The sequence below is a fragment of the Diadema setosum genome, chromosome 10, assembly GCF_964275005.1.
Source record: "Diadema setosum chromosome 10, eeDiaSeto1, whole genome shotgun sequence".
Classification (NCBI taxonomy): Eukaryota; Metazoa; Echinodermata; class Echinoidea; order Diadematoida; family Diadematidae; genus Diadema; species Diadema setosum.
The window spans coordinates 17,064,681-17,084,963 of record NC_092694.1 but is presented as its reverse complement, the minus strand read 5'-3'; the positions used below and the strand labels follow the sequence as shown (position 1 = coordinate 17,084,963).

Sequence of the window (20,283 nt, the reverse complement as noted above, 5' to 3'; positions counted from 1 at the left end):
GGGCAGCTGAATTGGCCAACTATGACTTCCAGGTGGTCTACCGGTCTGGGAAGGCTAACGCCAACGCAGACGCGCTTTCTCGGTTGCCAGCCCCCGACAAGAAGGACCTCTCCCCATCCCGCCCAGGTGATGATAGTAACGTTGAACCTGCTGTCCCCACTGCCCAAATTGCCCAACAGGTCAAAGTTCCTCAACCGCACTTCGAGGCCCTGCCATCAATGAGCGTACAGGAACTCCAGAGGGCGCAATCAGATGATGACGGCATGGCGGCTGTGATCGAGTACATCAGGGAGTCAACCAAGCCACCTAGGCGTCATCGAGCTCAACTTCCCAGCCAGGTCAAGAACTTGTTATGGCAGTGGGAGCGTCTATCCCTACGCGATGGCCTCCTTGTCAGGACGATAGCGAAGGAAGGGAGAGATGTCACTCAGCTGGTGCTGCCCACAACACTTCGACCAATGGCGATGCAGGAACTCCATGACAGGATGGGTCACGTGGGACCAGAGCGCACGCTGGACCTCCTAAGGGAGCGATTCTACTGGCCTAAGATGGAGGAGACCGTGAAGGAGTGGTGCAGTTCTTGTGAACGTTGCAGTCTCAGACGATCTGCGAAGGCAAGCCATAGGGCGCCCCTCACCACCATCCAGACGAGTCGGCCACTGGAACTGGTGTCAATGGACTTCCTGACTCTCGAGAAGTCAAAGGGTGGGATTGAGAATGTGTTGGTTCTAACCGACCATTTTACACGCTTCTCTAAGGCCTACCCAACACGCGACCAGAAGGCATCAACGGTTGCTCAGGTACTGTGGTCGAAGTATATATGTAACTTTGGATTTCCAGAGAGGCTGCTGTCTGACCAGGGGAGAAACTTCGAAAGTGGCGTCGTGAGGGAGCTATGTAAGCTGGCCGGTATTACCAAGTCCCGAACCACTTCCTATCATCCACAGGGAAATGGGATGACCGAACGCTTTAATAGGACCCTCATCCACCTCCTACGCTCCCTTGATCCCGAGGAGAAGAGAGACTGGAAGAGCCACGTCGAGACCCTGACCCATGCCTACAATTGTACCAAGCATGAGTCGACGGGGTATGCCCCATTCTTCCTCATGTTTGGACGACACCCACGACTACCAATCGACCTACTACTAGACCGGACTACAATCGACGACGACCTTGACCACGACGGATTCGTGCAGAATCTTCGTGATAACTTAGCCTCTGCCTATGCACGCACCAGTGCATTGGCGAAGAAAGCCAGCGACCGACAAAAGGCATTCTACGACCGACGATCCCGTGACGACCCTCTGCACCCAGGCGACCGAGTACTGGTGAAACTGGTCGCATTTCAAGGAAAGCACAAGCTGTCGGACAAGTGGGAGCCTCATCCGTACGTGGTCACCAAAAAAGTGAGTGAACTTGTCTATGTTGTTCAGCGAGAGGGTGCTGAGACTGAACGCACTCTACACCGCAACCTCCTGACTCGATGCAACTTTCTCCCGACTGAGTGCCATGATACTGCGGAGCTTCCTCTACCAGCCGAGATTCTGACATCCTCAGACGATATCCGTGAGATGGAGACGCCGGAGACTGACGTGGCGGAGGAGGTGGGCCAGACCTTCGTCTATGGTGGTGTACGCAACACTCAACCCATAGAGCAGCGAAATGTCCCGGACATCCCAGTTCAATCAGATGGACTGCAGCCTACCACCGAAACCACTCAGCCCCATCCAGCGACAGAGGACCAGGAGACATGTGACGGCCAGTCCACCATTCCCGCTGACGACGGCGAGGGACGACAGGCTCCGATGGATGACGGGCAGGACGTGGTGATCAATATGCCAGCCGAAGACGACGACCAGCACACTCCGGGGGTCGTCACTAGCCAGCCAACCGCCGAGGCAGCGAGCGAGACGTCACAACACGGTAACACGACTGTTTCCAGCGCAGACCAGGTAGACGAGGACAGTCAACTGAGGGTACGCAGCCGCAGGCAAAGACAGCCTGTGGAGCGTCTGCAATACACGAGCCTGGGAAATATAAACCAACTCACAGCAATGCAGGACGCTTTTCGTGCTGCTTGCAACTTTGTTAAAAGTTTGACAACTCCAAATGTAAATATTTAGTGATTCATATATTTAATGGTTAAGTCTCCGAGGACGGCGACTTTTTCAGTAGAGGGGAGGGAGATGGAAGAAGGAAAGATAGATTGGCATAAGAAGGGTGAAATAGGTTAACGTTTGGGGAGCAAAATCAGGGGTATACACAAAATTTTCATATTTGGTTTCTAAATATTCCTCTTTTTGCAATTGCAATCTTTATCAGTATTCATTGGATACTATGTTAAGTGCTCGATACAAAAGCATGTATTTACAGTGTTCAAAGACGATCACCTTGCTGTACCTGCAGATGTGACGAGCAAAATTATTGATTTTATGTATTGCATTTGATATAATTTCAATTTTTAATTTGTTCATGACGAGGACGTCATTCAATAATGATGGGGAGGATGTAACACGGGTATGTTGGAGAACATACAGTTGCTCTAGTCTGAGTTCAAGTTCCCTCCTTGGTAAACTCTTTTGTTTCCTGATGAAAAGGCCACCAGGCGACCACCTTAGCACCCGGCGTTTGTTTTGTAAACAAATCCCTTTCTTACCTGAGAGCTGAATGAACATCATCTGGCGTGGGTCAGCACAAGTTCTTCACTTTGCAGAACTGTGTTGATCAAGCCAGATGTGTTCTCCCCCTGCTCTCTATACAGGTAAGAATTATTCTACTTCATATACTCTCTTGCTATCTCTGTATGTTTCACACATTGACATGCCATTAATGAGTATGTTGTGTTTTGATAATCACAGGATTACCAAATTATAGATATGGTTGAGAATTCGTTATATCAAGTTATAATATATGAAGTTATGATTTTACTAATGCAGTTAACTTCTGGTCGCTGTCCTGCAATAGTAGTTTATTCCAGTTGTTGAAAACAACCGATGAGATGTATACATTATTCTCACTTTTCTATAGCCTTGATATATTCAATGAGTTAGGGATTGACCTGGAGTTATCTTTAACAAATTTGCATTTGGTAACTGGCTCAGTTGCGAGATACTGTGGCGGTAATCATATATTGGTAAGTTAAGCGTTAGCGATTTTGATAATACTGTCATATTATCGACAGCTTAATTCATTTATATGTCGATGAATATTTTATGAGATAGGTCCGTCGCAATATTCAATGTAGGCCTATGTAGAGTGTCAAAATCAAAGTACATGCTGTATATAATGGATAGCCTTTCGTTTAATCCTGAACTTACATTGCATGTGAAGGAACTCGTGGCTTTTCTTAGCATACCATACAATATCATGTTATGTAGAGGGTAGCATCTGTGTGTGTGTGTGTGTGCGTGTGTGTGTGATTGTGTGTGATTGCTTGTGTGTTGTGGGTGTGTGTGTATGTGTGTGCGTTTGTATGTTATAGTATGAATGGGGTCTGCGCGAGTAGACTGTGCCGGCTGACCACGGCTTTTTAAGACCGCACTACGGCGGAGGGCCATTGTCAAGTTTCTTTACCTCTGTGGAGGCCGGAAAGATGTGCTGGTAGCTCTTTTGTTTCAAAGTCTTAATGGGGGGAGTCTCTCCCCATCTCCTTTTCTCTAGGCCTGGAAGAGGCGAAAAGAGGAGCTAACTTTTTGTATAGTATATGTTCAGCGCACACGCTGGTTAACACTTCTTTTGTATACTTTTTTTGGCTTTTTAAACGCTGGGGAGCCCAGCGTCTTCTCGCCTTAGCTTTTATTTTAGTTTGTGAGTTTACAAAGTGCTTAATCCATGGCAAGGTTCTGCATCGGGGCTTTTACCAATGTACAGTATTCTGTTGAGTGTAGTTGAGAGCGTGTATGCAATGTATATATAGAGAGATAAGTTAAGTCAATGTGTATATAAATGAAGTTTGAGTTAATGGGAAATAGTAAGTGTAATAGGATATCTGGCGATAGAGTAATATGTAGTTAATAGTACTAAGGGGTAGTTTGGATATTATGTTGTATGTAATATGTCAGTGTACGTAGTATATGTGAAAATTGTGATTGTTGCGTTTTTGTAAATTGAAAGTATTATGTATCATGTTGAATGTGAATAAAGACTTTGCAGAACTGTGTTGATCAAGCCAGATGTGTTCTCCCCCTGCTCTCTATACAGGTGTCATATCTCGCAAGGTCAGGGACCTGTTCTTGCATCGTCGCCCCCCCCCCATTTTGTTGAGTGAACGCCCCCTGCATCCCCTTACCCACAAGCAGGCTACGACTATACATATAGGAGAGCAAGTGCGCTGTTAGCTGTCGCGCTTGCAACGAAACACGGGCGTTACATATATATATATATTTGTGATTTCATCAACATTAACCCCTCCAAGGCACGGCCAAGCATTCAATTTTAGGCTTTTTCGTGTTCGCAGTGATCCAGTGTTGAAGAGCTGACATCTGGATTTGGGATTTCATGAAAAAGGTTTTGTTTACCGTTTGGAACACTGATTTAAGAAAAAAAAATGATGCATATGTGGAGGTCAGTTGTATCAGAAAACATGCTACCATATTTAATTTTGGCAACAAAGCCTAAAACATAAGGAGATATCACTATTTTTCTCAATAAAGCCATAACTGTATACGTTCTATTATAATCATTGTTCACATTTTGCATATTTAACATAATTCTCAACATTTATTACACTGATAAACATTTTTACATTTATTTGGTTGTTTCTATCCGAAACTATTTTGAAGCAGTAACTCTGGGTTTTTGTTTCATCTGCAAATGGTAAATAATGCCTTGAAAGGTAAGAAGCCTCTGTATCTGAGAGCTAAAAGGATTAAGTAAATTAGATCTAGTAAAGGGCCTAGACCTACTGAAAATACATACAGATCGAGGGGTCTATCATAAACTATAACAATGAGTGCATGTTCTATTAATATACCAGCACTGTACTACAGAACTCAAAATACTGAATTATCTCTTGTGCAGTTCTATTCCACCGAGGCCTCAATATAAGTTAGTATTTGTCGTTCTATCCAGTAGCAGTATAGTGTACGATAGCATGCCATGGGCGTCACGGGGGGGGGGGGGGGGGGTGCGTTAGGTGCGAACGCACCCCCCTTCAGGCCCTTAAAAACAAAACAAAACAAAACAAAAAACCTTCAGTCTGCGAGCGACCGCAACGACGGATGCTAAATAATTATTCTTTCTTTATTACCTTTTTAGGGACAAGAAATTCAAGGGAAAAAAAAATCACACCCCGGGCTCTGGCAACACTGATTTTATACATATCTATTTTACAGTGTTTACTATTTATCGACCGTACAGTACATATCATACGGAGCACGCACACGTTGGCGTGTACGTGTACGTGTGCTGCAAGGATGAAGGGTCATCATTGGTACAGCACTTTATGTCTGACCAATCCAGACTGAAAATGGGAGCCCAAGTGCGAGCCTTTTAATAGCTTCATAAAAACTTATATATATATATATATATATATATATATATATATATATATATATATATATATACATTGTGACGAACTCGCCTTTGTGCCGTGATTGTGAGAGAATTTGACTGTCTGTACAAATACCTTCGCGAGCCGTGTTAGGATGGCCGAGTAGGCGGGGTTCGTTTTGTTGCAGTTTACAACGATCCCTTTTGAATTAAAACTACTAGTCTGTGTCTGTGAACTACCATGTAATATGCTGTATTAGAAGCAGCTCCCTTTCCTAGCGTGCACTGCAATGAGGAAGCAACTCAAACGGTCATATTCGGTGCGGAGAGTTTCCACAGGAGTTCCTCTTTGGTATTCTTCCTCTTTACATTTGGCATTTTAGGACTATCACTTGTACCTTGTTACTAAAAATCGGCATGTATCATCGGTCTAAACCGGAGTTGGTATTAAAATAATCCAAACACGTCCACGACAAACAAGTAACCACATATTTGATACATGTATTAAATGTTTAAACTCGTGATAATGCACTACCACATTAAAACGATTGTCAAACGTCGCGATAGTGTGCCCTGTCTATCCAACAGGCACATTTGATTAAAACAAATTATAATCGAACGGTTAAATCGAATCGGTTACATTGAATTTCGCTACAATGTATGTATATATATATATATATATATATATATATATACATAGTATATATGGCCTAAGAGCTCGCTTCCAGAAGGCGCTAAATACATTGAAAAAATGATGGATTTTAGTGCCTTTTGGAAGTAAGCTCTTGGACAAATATTCTCTCTCTCTCTCTCTCTCTCTCTATATATATATATATATATATATATATGTATATATATATATATATATATATATATATATATATATATCTATATATACATATATATATATATATATATATATATATATATATATATATATATATATATATTTGTGATTTCATCAACATTAACCCCTCCAAGGCACGGCCAAGCATTCAATTTTAGGCTTTTTCGTGTTCGCAGTGATCCAGTGTTGAAGAGCTGACATCTGGATTTGGGATTTCATGAAAAAGGTTTTGTTTACCGTTTGGAACACTGATTTAAGAAAAAAAATGATGCATATGTGGAGGTCAGTTGTATCAGAAAACATGCTACCATATTTAATTTTGGCAACAAAGCCTAAAACATAAGGAGATATCACTATTTTTCTCAATAAAGCCATAACTGTATACGTTCTATTATAATCATTGTTCACATTTTGCATATTTAACATAATTCTCAACATTTATTACACTGATAAACATTTTTACATTTATTTGGTTGTTTCTATCCGAAACTATTTTGAAGCAGTAACTCTGGGTTTTTGTTTCATCTGCAAATGGTAAATAATGCCTTGAAAGGTAAGAAGCCTCTGTATCTGAGAGCTAAACGGATTAAGTAAATTAGATCTAGTAAAGGGCCTAGACCTACTGAAAATACATACAGATCGAGGGGTCTATCATAAACTATAACAATGAGTGCATGTTCTATTAATATACCAGCACTGTACTACAGAACTCAAAATACTGAATTATCTCTTGTGCAGTTCTATTCCACCGAGGCCTCAATATAAGTTAGTATTTGTCGTTCTATCCAGTAGCAGTATAGTGTATGATAGCATGCCATGGGCGTCACGGGGGGGGGGGGGGGGGGGGGTGCGTTAGGTGCGAACGCACCCCCCTTCAGGCCCTTAAAAACAAAACAAAACAAAACAAAAAACCTTCAGTCTGCGAGCGACCGCAACGACGGATGCTAAATAATTATTCTTTCTTTATTACCTTTTTAGGGACAAGAAATTCAAGGGAAAAAAAAATCACACCCCGGGCTCTGGCAACACTGATTTTATACATATCTATTTTACAGTGTTTACTATTTATCGACCGTACAGTACATATCGTACGGAGCACGCACACGTTGGCGTGTACGTGTACGTGTGCTGCAAGGATGAAGGGTCATCATTGGTACAGCACTTTATGTCTGACCAATCCAGACTGAAAATGGGAGCCCAAGTGCGAGCCTTTTAATAGCTTCATAAAAACTTTGGAGGGGCAAGCATTAACCCCCCATAATCATTCCCGAGATGAGAAGATTTTCTTGCTTTTTGACAGAAAAAAAAAAATTCCCCCATAAAAATATTGCAAGGGTAAGAATATCATTTGCCCCCCCCCCCCCCACGAAGGCCTAATCATAATTCGTGAGATGAGAAGATTTTCTTACTTTTCTTGATAGAAATTATCTGTCCAAATATTTCACAAAAAGTGTGCACCAGGTAGCTGAATTTCAATTTAAAAAATGAAAAGTCTCTCTCGTGTAGGAGGAGGATACCCCTTCCCACACCCTCTCCCGTTTGGTCTATTTTCCACGGACTTAACACATCTTTAGATTGATAAATTTACAAATGTTTTATCGCAAGTGTGTACCAGACCTGTCACTTCACAAAAAAAAAAAAAAAAAAAATGCATAAGTTCCCTCGTGTGGGAGGGGATAATTATTTCCTTTCAATTAACCCTTTGCCCGTTGGGTTTCCCTTCATAGTACACTAAAAGTCTTGGGGGATTGAGAGCTTCCTAAATTCCAAATGTCTTTATGAGCTATTTTCATTTGAATTCTAAAAAATACAACAGCATCCTCTTATGCAGGAGCATCAATCCCGGAGGACAAGGGGGCAGACGTCACCCTATAATTCTCGAAATGCGGAAAATTGTCTTCCTTTTTAATAGAAAACTGTCCAATTATTCCATTCATTGTGCAACGGATTGTTGAATTTCAATCTGAAAATGCAAAATTTCCGTCGCGTGGGAGGTTGATACCCCTCCCACACCCTCCCATTAGGTCTCCAAAAATACACTTAGCAAACTTGGGGGATTGACAAATTTCAGACTATTTCATCAAAAAGCATGTTTCATATCTGTCACTTGAATTGAAATATATTCCAAAGTTCACTCATCCTCTTTGCTTTATGTTTCCCCCGCTCGGTTCCTACCCACAGATTAAGACTTGACACATTTGGGGACTGAAAATTTCCGGAATATTTATATAGAGGTGTGTATCAGGAAGCAAAACGAGTTTTTGCCTCCCCCCACGTGCCCCCTGTAACAAATAATTGATCAACTTTGATCAACTATTGAAAAACCAACATGAACAATAAAGACACTTTTCTCGTCTAAAAGTTGTCAAATTACGAACTGAAAATGCGAAATTTTTCGCCCATAACGGGGCGAATAATACACTTAACAATTTATATTATTATATCTACACACTAATATTTATGAGTAAATTTAGTGTATAGATGGTAACCTCGGGTCCTCGAGTGTGCACCCTAAAACAAAAGTTTAGTAAACCTTACATTTTTCCTTTTCTTCTATGCTTTTATGCTAATATAAGAACAAATTGTACTGCTCGAACAATGCGATCACGTTTAAGCTTTTAATGAATACATTTCAGACGAATGGTATTACTACAGTGAAAGTGGCTCGCTCCCTCTGCCCGTACTTACAGCAAAATGAATAGTTTTCATATAAGTTATGATCACAGTCCTCCGCAGTGTGTGTGTTTTTTTTTTTACTATGTTTAATACCCTAGAAATTTGCTTTTACAGTGAATTTTCCACTATGCTTAATCCAAGAAATTTTCTTTTAGATGCTCTACAGACGCGACTTTTGTACTCTGTTTTTACAAAAAGTCCCTACCGTGGGAGGGGATATCCCCCTACCACACCCTCCCTCGCCGAGGATCTCACACCGTGACTAATGTACCCCCTATGTTATAATCATAGTCCTTCACAGTGATATTTTTACGATGTTTAAATCCGTAGAAATTTGATTTGAAATGCCGTATAAATGCGACTTTTATACTCTGTTTTTACAAAAAGTCCCTATCGTGGGAGGGGGTATCCCCCTCCCACACCCTCCCCCGCTCGGTCGCTTCGCTCCCTTGCCGAGGATCTTACACTGTCACTACCCCCCCCCCGTATGTTGTAGGCCTAATCATAGTCCTTTACAGTTATTCTTCCACTACGTTAAACTTAATGCTTATGAATACGTGCCACTAACAATGTATGTATATACATGTATAATATACAATGTATTATGTAAAAGTACATGATAATACAGGAGACAATAAATCAAATAAAAAAAGAATCTCGCTGGTTACAATTTTAGTGTCAAAACGCACCCCCTTCAGAAAAAAGCTGGTGACGCCCCTGCAAACACTGGACACAGTTGTGCAATACGGGTGAAATCAAATTTGTTGTGTACTTGACACACTATACAAGCACAACACCTGTTACGTACACTTTTTAAAATTATATATATATTTTTATTTTTCATTCAATATCAGCATCATGGTCACAATCAAACGAATATAAACAAACTAAGCAGCTCTATTCTTCTAACCTGTATGCCTATATACATTTTTAAATCAAAGAATGATATATTTATGACATGCCATATAACCTATTCAAAAATAATACAAAATTATACACGTACCGATCTCATAACAAAAATTCCATCAACTTGATCAAACTCACCGACATCTGTCTAATTGCACAATATGAAAATACGAAAATACTTTTCACCAAAGCTTGCAGTAAACTAATATCTCCTAAACCATAATTCAATTAAAGGTCCTGTTTACCTTTGGGAGCAGTGATTTCAAAAATGTTAAGATATCACATTTTATGCTTATGTATAGGTCTGTTGTATCACAAAACATCCTACCATATAGAATTTTCGCAATAAAGCCTAAAAATATAAGAAGATATCAGTGCTTTTCCCAATAAACCGTAACTGTAGACGGTTTAGCCTGGAAACATTTCTATTATAACTATTGTTCACATTTTGTGTATTTAACAACACTTAACATCGATTATACGGATTCAAATTTTTACGTTGGTTGTTTCTAGCCCTAACTCACATTTAAGAACTATTTTGAAGCACTATTGCTGGGTTTTTGTTTCATCTGCAAATGGTAAACTATGTCTTTAAGCGAAGGAAACTCATCATATACCTACAAATCTATCACCCTACCCATAATACCTGATTTTGTAACACAAAACAAAATAATCAAGTGTCTCTATGCTGCATTTACAACAACAACAACAACAACAACAACAACAACAACAACAATATCCCTACTTAACCATCCTAACTAACAAACTATTACCTATCCCTAAACCTATCCATCTTCACCTCCACTCGTTCACAAACTCATTGCAGCACCCAAAAAGAAACAAACAAAAAAGAAAAACGAAAAAAGAACAAAAACAAATCGCAACGAATTATACAGTGTAGAAGTAAGTGTGCTGCTGGCGATCTATTGGTCTGGGCGGGATTTAACACGTTTCCATTATTTACACCATTACAGTGATGTCTCGTTGCTGTTAAGTTTCAAACTTTTGGGCTTTTTGTTTAACCCACAGTGTGAAAGTCACTCAAAGGCGTCATTTTACATGTATGATGAATGTAATTCTGTTTTTGCAATACGAAGTTAGTTTAAAAACACAGGATGCTTTCTATCATGATGTGTGAACAGGTTGAGAAAGTAGAAATTTTTACAAAGAAAGAAAGAAAGCATCTTACCAAATCCGTCCTCATTTTATTGAAAGAGCGTTTGAGTGCCTTTAGTGACTTTATTGAAAAACAGGAAGAAAACGTAAATCACCTTCGATTGTAAGAGAAAAACAACAAAAAACTAGACTCGGAATTTGTCAACACTGACAAATTAGGTGATCCGATCTATTTGGAAATCAATGATTTGAGTCCTGATCCCAATAGGCATGACCAATACAGGTTTCATCTGTGTTGAGAGGACATTGGCCATGTGATGTTTGGAGTCTCATTTAGAAAAGGGAGTCAGACCTGCCATCTTTGGTACCGAATTCCGTATGCACTAACGAAGATACAGAATGAAGTATATTTGACCTTTGACCCCATTTTGCACACCAAAGATGACATCTGAGCAAAAAGTAGTTATTTTGTGAAACGATTCTTGTAAAATGGTCCTTGCGTGTGCAAAATATGAGAAAGATAGGACAAGTATTCACCAAGATACAGGATGAAACATTTATGACCTTTGACCCTAATTTACATACCCAAGATGGTGTCCGATCAAGTAGTTGTTATTTTATGAAATAATGTACGTGACATGAACTAAACATGCAAAATATGGGGGTGATAGAGGCTGTTTTTCTTGTGTTATTGCAAAGAAAGTTGCAGAAAGAAAGAAATATCTCAATACATCGAAGATAAGCTTTAATGTCAACCAAGTTTTTTTTTTAGCATGATCCAGACATCGTATGAAAAAATGAACGGTACGTAAAGATAGCGCAAAGTCTCAGGTACAACATATTAAAATCTGGGAGAAATTCACCGAAGGGTAAGTGAGCTAGTGCTCGATAAAGACAACCATATCAACTTTCACATCTAGAAAAATTCCCTCCCATAGAGATAACACGTCATAACGAAGATACAGAAAAAAGTACATATGACCTTTGACCCCACTTTGCTCAGACAAGATGACATCTGAGCAAAAAGTCGTTATTTTGTGAAATGATCCTTGTAACATGGTCTTTACGTGTGCAAAATATGGGAAAGATAGGACATATATTTACTAAGATACAGGATGAAATATTTATGACCTTTGACCCTAATTTACATACCCAAGGTGGTGTCCGATCAAGTAGTTGTTATTTTATGAAATAATGTACGTAACATGAACTAAACATGTGCAAAATATGGGGGTGATAGGGGCTGTCTTTCTTGAGTTATTGCAAAGAAAGTTGCAGAAAGGAAGAAATATCTCAATACATCGAAGATAAGCTTTAATTTCAACCAAATTTTTTGACATGATGCCGACGTCGTATGAAAAAATAAAGGGCACATTTACGATAGCCCAAAGTCTCAGCTACAACATACTAAAATTTGGGAGAAATTCACCGAAGTATAAGTGAGCCAGTGCTCTATAAAGATAGTCGTGTCAATTTTCCTTTCCATAAAAACTGCACTCCCATAGAGATAACACGTAAACTGGTCAAATTTGACAAGGTTACATTCAATCCATTTTTACGAGGTGATGCCATAACCCAATCAAAATTGTGTTGTTAAATTTATGAAAGAACATTTAACAAGCTACAACATACTGAAATTTGGGTGAAAATAGACAAAGGATAAGTGAAATACGCTCGTGTGAACTTGAAATTTGATGACGTCATTTTGAAAATTTACTTTTTTTACTTTATTAAGAAATTTGATATCTTTTAATCATTTTTTCAGTATCGCCAACCCATGAAATGACATGTACAACTCATCAGCTTTCAAAATATGTAAAGAAAATGGGTTGTCACCGTCCATCCTGACGAGTAAAATCGGATTTAAAATTTGCGGTTTTTTGGCATTGTTGCACTGTATATCGCCATTGACGCGCGCGCGGAATTTCAACTTTGACGGGCCCGTGTGACGGTATATTGAGTCGGATTGACTTGAAACTTGGTAGAAATATTCCTTGACATTTCAGGCATCTGATAAATGTGAAAAAACGGGAAATTTCTATTGCATATGAGCTGTGCGTGCGTATATGTGCGCGCGCGTACGCGTCCGTCCAATTTTTTCAATTTTTCAAAAAATGCTCCAAATGGTCTGAAACGTGTGCAAAAAAAATTTGAGCTCGATTTGAGCATACAAATATTTCAACGCGCGCGTACGCGCACTTTTCAATAATAAATATGAATTTTAATAATATGAGTAGAATGCGCTTGACTTGAAATATATGTGACGTAAATTTCATTGAAAAATTCCTTTCCATTAATGAGATATGCATGAAAATGTGTTTTCATATAATGACGTCATAGTGACGTCACGGTCGACTGATCACTATGATTTTACTTGCGCTGTCGTCTTTGGGACATGATACATACATGGTATAATTTTGAAATTGATAGGAACAGGACTTTCTGAGCTAACCTCTGCACAACTTTTGGGGAGAAATAAAGAAAAAGAAGAAGAAGAAGAAAGAATCCGTACAGAAACAGAAGGTGATCCGAGAGGATACTCGGATCACCTAACAAGTAAAAAACCGCAAGGCGGCGATCAACTCAATTGTCACTAGTATCGGTTGTAATAAGACGTGCTATAAAAAAGCATGTGTCATGATGAATTGCAACATGACATTTGATACGTGAACATTAATATCACTGAAGAAATTAATTACTTAATTCATTCATTGATATTTCCATTGCCGACAAAACATGTGCTTTTTTTTTTTTTTTTTTTTTTTTTTTTACAGAAGACACGAGTGCATATACATTGTATATAATATCCAAATCGGTATTACAAAATAAGTGAAATTTATGGTTATACCATTCATAAGGTAAAAAGAAAAACCACAACACTGAAATTTTGAAAATGCTGGAGATGGGGAGGAATGTAAAAAGAAAAAAATGCTTGTGAGATGCATTCCCCTTCTAGCAAAATGTAATATTCTTATGAATTACTGAAAGTACAATGATGAACTCATGTAAATGACTCTTTGTGCTTTCCGCGAATGATTTGAGTTTAAATCACAAAATTTGACATGTTTTTATTAATACATTTTATCTGGATCGTAAACGGATGTAGGTCTGCTCAAAAAGCCGAGATCAACATGGACGTAATGGACCATCCATCCACCTTTACTTTAATGCCATTTGTGATGGAATAATCATGGGAAATAAAGTAACAAAGGAGTAATTACATAATGTAATTTACATCAATCACCGATGAATCAGAAAGATGCAGTCTAAAATCCACACACATTCCGAATACTTTAACCTACAGTGGAGGCCCATCTCTGAAACACACACACTGGTTAAGTTTGTTCATTTATTCCAGGGTTGCCTGGTTACTCCTTTCCATGCCGTCAATGAGACTAAACCGATATGGCATTCGAGGGTTTCATGTAAAATGTTATCGAACTTATAGAACCTGAATAGCAAATTATCGAAAGAGAAATCTCGAATGTCAAAATTGTGAATTGACCAAAGCCTAAGTCCTGCGCCCGCGTACGCATTTGACTAAAACACCGGGACCATAGTCAAATGCGTACGCGGGCGCACGGCGCAAGTTTCCTCTAGAGACCTACGCTATTGACTCCTCTTTAGCGCTTATGCTTTGGCCCACTTTCCCGAGTCCGAAGAAGTCCGATTCACTGTAGTCAGTGGTCGGATCACAGTTCGGCTCATGATTCGGCTGAGGGGGGTGACAGCTTTAGCAAACTTCTCTTGTGATGTCATAATAACAAGCACATATGCACGCACCCTGGCATTACTACACACTGCGCGATGCGCAGAGAAGACAACAAAGGCAACGCTACTTATAGCAACACCTACGCACTTTACTCTTGATGACAGCTAAACTTCGGTAATCTTCGTATCAATGCTAACGGTGTTCGGCGGTATCATCAACAGCGCCCTCTACACTACCGGGACTATGCACCTTTAATGTAGCAACTGGTCATTAAAAAATAGATAGAAATAGATTTGTCATACAATTTATATCAAAGCAAAGCTTGGTATTCCTCTTCAACTTTCCTCACTATTATGTCCAGCTTAACAGAAATTTGTAGAAGTTATATAGATTGGAAAAACAGAATTCTTTCTCAAAGCATGACTACCTTCGTGTCTCAGAATAACGTGGCACACAGGGGGTTTCCACCATGGCACATAAAGAGTTATGATAATGAAGACTTCTTTGAATTTTGACTAATCACATTGCAATTTATCAATGCTAACGGTTGCCAGCCCCGTTGTTAGAGTGAATTATTCCAAGGTTTTATCATGACGTAAAGATTCCTAAACTTTTATAATACAATTGAAAAACGAGACCTCTAAACAATGACTTTGCCCTCAGTCGAATGTCATTTTAAATGTTCAAAAACGCGCTTTTGTCATAATTTTTTACAACCTCAAATGTGGTATAAACAAGCTAAGCATATTATTGGAAATAAACATGTAATTTAAACGGACTTCACACGCATTGCTTCAAATACTCTATGAGTGTGAGTGTGCAATTTCTCCACGTTTTTTCAGACGCTGCAACTTTGATAAGCTTTAATAGGATAAATCATTAAAAGATAAAAACGACACATGCAAACAGCTGATGATATAATACAGGCTTTTACCGAGAACGTTGAATTGTCCCATAATTTGGTGTGTGGTTCGAACTGATTTCTTTGTATTTTGATAAAACGATATGATAGGTTTCGTAAGCGAAAAGTGAAGTCATGAGCCTAAACATTAATACAAGTGGTTGCAACAAAAAATCAATAAGTTTTGACACCCTAGGCTCGAAGAAACCATCCTCATATCTTTCGTCCCAACTGTCTTTCAGCCACTGCGCAGCACTAACAAATCCGAGGTACACCAATGTCGCCAGAGTCCATTTGACCTCATTAATGTTTGAAAAGTATTGACGCCGGACACGGTGTAGAAACGAAGAAATCAACCATGCTACATACATTAGAAAACACTTATACATAAGGCCTATTATACTTCGAACACTCTTATTCAGGATTGTCAGTGCGATATACGGTATGATGTCGAAAATCCGATGTAAGAAAGTCCCAAAGAGAGAGACGAGATAGACGACATCATCGACTCCAAGAGATCTGCCAACATGGCCAGCGCAAGAAGATTGGCAACACTGTTGAAAACGTCTTGATGCTCTCGTTAGACGCTGTTGATGCAGACACATGATTATCACTGGTAAATAAAAAAGGGTATGCAGAAGAGTACCCGAGTAGAACTTGGCGCTTGAAGAAAGTATGGTGCCAGGGTAGGCTGCCACGATGAAGCGAGCGCTAGAGTAGAATAACGCCACAACAAGGGACACCGCAAGGACTCGGCGCGTAAATGATTTAAGCTGTCTGTCCGTATCACAATTCACGTGATGCAGCAGGGCGTGTCTTTCACGTGAACCAGACGGTTCATCCTCATCATGTCGCACGGCACTCTGGCTGGTGTTCGCCCCTGAGCTGGTAATACCTCGTCGTGATCGGGGACGATCAAATGACTGGATTTCTGAATTGGATTCGCCTAGGTATGTATCAAGGTTGTGTCGTCTAATCATAGATGACCAGATGGTCCATAGGAATACAGTACCGATTAAAGCGCACTGTGCATACATGGACATCAAAGACGCACCTGTGTTAAATGAAACATTTTATAAGATCGCATCTAGTGTCAAAATGTCGATAGATGTTTCTTTTGATGCAACACAATTTGTTAAGAGAACTAAAGAATAAAACGGGAAACATTCAACATACTTCAATACTTAGCAAGACTATAGTTCATTTTTTTCTACTTTTTTATAAAGATTCGACAAAGACAACGAAACTTTCCAGCATCAACATTTCACACACTTTACCAAAAACAGAGATGTTCACCATTGTAATAACAATAAAAAAAGAGAGATTTTAAATGAGACGGTAATTTCCTTCCTGTGAAAAATCTCTGACTGGATAGCTAAGTATTTTTACTTTAGCAATACCTAGCAACTGTAGACCACAGAATATTCCCTTTAATAAAAGTAATGTTACTATTCAAATTTCATCCACGGTAGAATCATCTGATGAGAAGGACATGGTTTATTTTGTACGATATTACTTCAGATATGACATACTTTCTGAAGGTTCGTAAGCGAATCAGTGAGAGAGACGAAAAAACTGACATTTATCTCATGTTATTGCCATTGCTTAATTAAAACTGCCTACCTAAACTTGGAAGAATGACATTGTCTCCAGTGCCATTTTGCCAATATGGAAAGGATGCGTTGCCAAAGATTCCACTAATGGGGAAAAAGAGCTTAAAAGTGGCCAACCACATGAAGCCACCACAAAGGAAGGCAAAACCAGCTGAGAAGAGAGGTGTGTCGACAAAAACGGCATCGTGATACCTGGTGATGCTCAACATTGTGGCCGGGAGGACAACCAGGATTAAAACCATCGCAAAAGTGTCCCGACATACATTCACGAGAGTTGCGTGCTGATCTAGAATAAAATTGACCATTTTCAGAGGTGCTCCAACGATGCCGATTACACCAAGGATGATCATAGCCTGCGCTAGCGATTTCCGGCGTAAGTACCACAGCTCTCCTGCACAGCTGGTATTATTGTTGTACTGGGATTCAGTTCTCTCGAGTCCTTCCCTTGAACACCCTTGCTGTGACGTGGATTCAGAAAAGAGCTTGACGGAAGATGGGTGATTAAGGGATGGGGTCTGCACCTTTGAAGGTTCGCTGCATTTATTCCATTGTGTCAGCATACCAAGGACCTGGGCACAATGTCGACATTGCTTCGGCCAGAAGATGGTCTGTTTCCTGTGGTATCTCGGCCTTGTGAAAGAAAACCAGAACAGGACAAGCCCAATGATCAGAGCCACTATGATCTGCGCTATGATGTAAGAAACTTTGTATAGTTCAGTCCAATGTTTTTGCCCCGGCGTCGAAGGGACGACAGACAAAAACACGAGAAAACTGAGAAATAGGCTGAGGCAGATCATACTCACATAGCTATGGGTGCTCACTCTCACTTCTCTTTCTTCCGCCATTCCTGTACTGTTGTATTGTGATGGTATGATGTTTGCGTGAGTCTTGTCTTTCCTTCAACCTCGACCGATACGAGTACATGTAAGCATCCCCTGGGTACAGCTCACCTATGTACATGACGTGGCGGTGTGTATGATACAATATGGGCTCAGATATCGGGGATGGGGGGGGGGGGATAGGGAATGGGGAGTGCTTTCTCCCCATTAAGTAGAGTTCTTATTATTATCCTGACAACCTGATATGATTTGTAATCAAATTCTTCACAGGACTCGTTGTCATGTGCGCCTTCATGGCACGTGACACGCTATCAGTTGAAACATTACCGCCATAATGCCATCATGATCGTTACGGATGCTTAGTTTACGCGTAGAAGGGGGTCTGTATCTTGACATTTCTTTCTCCAGAATACTGGCTGAAGTGCTCAAGGAAACTTTAAAATTACCCGACCTTCGCTTCATCTCGATTTTTAACATTTTATTCAATCCAGTTTGCAATTTCCTAAATAGTCCTGAACCCTGCCCCCACCGTCGATCAGCCAATGATCATCGTATGCCACTTGTGTCACCTTCTCTCGATGCATATTCCTTTCCTTTTTTTTAAAGAAGATTGATGGCCATATCATGTGCACATGATACCATCATGAAGATGCGCTGTAAAGTACGCTAGGGAATACATCAATGGAAACCGAAAGGAGTACAGGGAACTTATGTTACATTTTCAGAAGACAATGTTATGAAAATTCTCTCCTCAGCATTACAACATCAGTGAAGGAAGCCGTAAATGAAAATAAGCATAAACATTATTCTTTCATGTACAAAGAAACTACGTTAATGATTTATGTTTTTGTTTTCTGCGTCAGAGACTTGTGCTGTTTAATTACTTTTCGGAGCAATCAATCAGTCTTGATCAGGAGGATTTGTTGATATCAAGTCCTGGAAATTCAAGATGATTTCTCCTTTTGGTTGAAATAAATTCTATCAACACTGCAACAAACTTTTCAGCGTCTGATTACTTCATTTTGCTTTTAGATAGTAGAAGAATGCCATGACTTCTGAAATGTTAATAAAACATGCACTCATAATGACTCATGATATTTACATTTTTTTTTTCATATACACTACAAAATATAGTCTACAATCCGTTTCCAAGCTAGCTTTGTAAGGAGTTTTAAGGATGAGGTAAACTAAAGAAAACAGGTCTATTTGCGAAAGCTATATCGAAAGCGAAGGCAAATAAATTTTGCCACAACTGTGATGGACATTGCTGCGTAGGCCCTACTTTATAATCTGCATCAGGTAATCATTTTATAGCGTGTATACAAGTACATATTATTAAATTATGTGTTATTTTCACATCCTGCATTTCCTGCTTTCATCTCTTTATTCGTTTCGAGAGTTCGTAATGCCATTATCATTACCTCTGCAGAGTAATCGATTATCTTAATTAAATCTTAGCCTCAAGCGACCATAACAACACGGTATTAGTTTCTCTGCTTTTGTCTTGTTGTATCAAGGATACTACTAGTGATCACATTATAAAGACAAAAATAACAAGGAAGATAAAAAGGAACAGACAATTGGAACTACACTCCCATGACGATCGTGATGCTACTTGTGTGAAAGAAGATTAAGGTGATGTAAATCACGGTGCATAGTGAATAATGCAAAATAGAACAATACGGTGTGCTATTATTCTGCTGTTTTTACTCTCGTGTTTTTTGCTTGGGGGTGGGAGAGGGAGTAGTCAATGTATATATGAATATCGCTAAATGTGTTTGAACTGCATGACGCTTTGTATCGACCGCAAAATGATGACAGAGAAGTGAAACCTTATCTGTCCATATTCTTGTGGTTATCAGTTCAAAATGACGATTTGTCATATGATTACGAATCATTTCCTATTTCGAGGAGAACTCAGATGTTCTGCACTAATTGCAGTGAGACTTGACGAACATAGCTCCTCAAAGTTTCAGATGCGTGTAGCTGCATGCCAAAGTCAGACACTGTAGTGACACAGCTTGTTCAAGTTTCAATACGCGTTTTTCTCGAAGTCTGGCTACCAGTTAATATATAGGCCTACTGGAATCGCTGGAATCTCGAAGTCTGGCTACCAGTTAATATATAGGCCTACTGGAATGTGTTGAAGCAGGAATTATTTAGAGGGTCTGCACGAAGTCAAA

General features: G+C 39.7%; 1 pseudogene; it reads right to left on the bottom strand.

Moving 5' to 3' along the window:
• Positions 1-3,540: 3,540 nt before the first annotated feature.
• Positions 3,541-18,106, bottom strand: LOC140233812 (uncharacterized; annotated as a pseudogene).
• Between the last annotated feature and the right edge of the window lie 2,177 nt (positions 18,107-20,283).